This window comes from Mixophyes fleayi, chromosome 2 (assembly GCF_038048845.1).
Source record: "Mixophyes fleayi isolate aMixFle1 chromosome 2, aMixFle1.hap1, whole genome shotgun sequence".
In the NCBI taxonomy this organism is placed as follows: domain Eukaryota; kingdom Metazoa; phylum Chordata; class Amphibia; order Anura; family Limnodynastidae; genus Mixophyes; species Mixophyes fleayi.
In genome coordinates, this window is record NC_134403.1 from 343,272,940 (window position 1) to 343,275,521 (window position 2,582).

The window sequence follows — 2,582 nt, forward strand, 5'->3', positions numbered from 1 at the left end:
TTCCAGCGTCAGCTGGCTTCCTTCTCTCAGCTAGTTCCCATCACCTGCAATCCTCACCCTCATCAGTGTGTACATCATCCTCACACAATACTAATGAATCCCTGCTGAAATCCACCATTACAGAAGTCTCTGTACTTTGATCTAAATGCCAGTAAAGGACTTCCTCGTGGAATTTGTAGTTCCTTTTAAGACAGAGCTGTCACAATTTTTGGGCAATTCTTTTAGACCAGACCAAATGTCAAAATGTTCTGCTGAATCATTTGCATCATCCTTGGGTCTCTTAGAAAAGCTTAGTTTTTTTTCCCAGCAGCAGTGGCTGGAGAAACTGAAGTAAGGGACGCCCTCGTGTCAGGTATCCCTTCAGCTGTCAACTTGCTCACCAGGAGCTTATTGCATCTCTTGTGATCTGGGACAGTGGGAAATAAAGAGAAGACATAGCTCTTAAACCTAGGATCAAGCATAGTTGCCAAAATGTAGTGATACGATTTCCAGAAGTTGATAAGTCTTCGATCCTGGTGAAGCGATTAAAGTACTTCATCTACAAGTCCGTCATACTTAGCGTAATTTCTTTGTTTCATTTCCTCCATCAATTTTTCAAGGTTTTTTTCCAAAAGTCTAATTAAGGGAATCACTTGGCTCAAGCTATCAATGTCTGAACTCAGTTCACAGGTGACTACTTAGAATAGTTTCAGCACATTGCATAACACGGAAAGCATTCTCCACTGCGCTGGACTAAAATGCATTCCCCCTCATGGGCTTGTGGAGTAAGCGTTGATGGCTTTTTACTGTTCCTCCATCCTCAAAAGCATATAAAGGGCAGAATCCCACCGTGGTACCACCTCTTGCTTCAGTTGGTGGCAGGGCAAAATAATTTTTTCATTGAGCTGCTGCAATTTCCTACATGCTATTGCAGAATGCCAATAATGTCCCAAAATGTTTCGGGCCACAGACAGCATCTCCTGCACGTCACTGTCATTTTTCAAAAAGCTCTGTACCACCAAGTAGATTGTGTGAGAAAAACAGGGAATGTAATGGGTTTCACACAGCTGTAATGCTCTCACAATATTGGTGGTGTTATCATAAATGACATATCCTCAGGAGAGTCCAAACGGGAAAAGCCATGCTGCACTTACATCCCTTAGTTTTTCAAACAGGTTGTCATCGATATGCTTCTTACTGAAGCCACTGATACACAGAGTAGCCTGCCTCGGAATAATCTGGCATTGTTGGGTACACGCTGCAGCTGTTCTTGCTGCTGAAGGGAATTCACCAACCCAGTCATATAATATTTAGTTTGCCCAGTTCCGCTTGTCCACATATCTGTGATTAAGTGTACAGTGGGTAGCCCAATAATTACATTTTATGGAACCTTCTGGTAGAGGTGAGGAATTTCTTTTCTAGTAAAATGGTGTTGTGATGGAATTGGGTAACGGGGACACATTAACTGTCTAAAACCAACTACATTAATTGTGGATATTGGACGCAAATCTAATACTAGCATAGTCGCTATGGCTTCTGTGATCCACTTTGCAACTGGGTGACAGCTTTCATACTTGCTTCCTCTTGCAGTGGATTGTTTAACAGTCAATCAATTGTTGCAAACTATTAGTAGTCTCCTTCTTGGTCTACTTCTGAGTTGAAGATCCACCCCCAGCAGCAACAGCAGCGGGACTAACACTCAAGGATTCCTGGATAGGGGAGAAGTCATCTAAACCTAGCAACTTGGATACAGGACTAACTCTGATCACTAGTGAGGATATTGATGAGGAAGGTGTTGTCGGTGTGGCTTTACAAACGCTACGAATGGCTAGACAACTGTTGTCAGGATTGGGTAAAAATAATTGCACACACAAGAGGTGGATTTTTTGGTCTTATGCCCAGGTATGACAATTGCCTTCTTCTTATCACTGGCAAGAACTGCTTCCACTGGTGCAGGACTTACACAAACAACATCATCCTCATCATCATCCTCATTAGCACCGTCGTCAGCTACATAAATATCCCCCTCATCCTGTTGCAAATACAAAGTGGTATCCTACATTTGTGTATCACCGACTGCACTAAGAACCATACTGCTGACAACCTGTTTGAAAAAGTAAGAGATGTCATTGCAACATGGCTTATCCTGCTTGGACTCTACTAAGAATATGTCATTTGTGATAACGCCACCAATATTGTGAGAGCATTACAGTGGGGAGAATTCCATCACATTCCCTGTTTTGCTCACACAATCAAATTGGTGGTGCAGAGCTTTTTAAAAATTTACAATGACATGCAGGAGATTCTGTCTGTGTCCCAAAATAATTCTGGTAATTTTCGGCATTCTGCAACAACATGTAGGAGATTGCAGCTGCTGCAAAAAGAACCGAATTTGAGGAGGAATACACTTTAGTACAGCGCAGTGAAGAATACTTTCTGTGTTGTACAAGGTGCTGAAACCACTCTAAGTAGTCACCTGTGAAGTGAGTTCAGACACTGTAAACTTAAGTCAAGTGATTCCCCTAATTAGACTTTTGGAAAAGCAGCTAGAGAAATTGAAGGAGGAGATGAAACTAAGGAATTCCGCTAACTATGTAGGACTT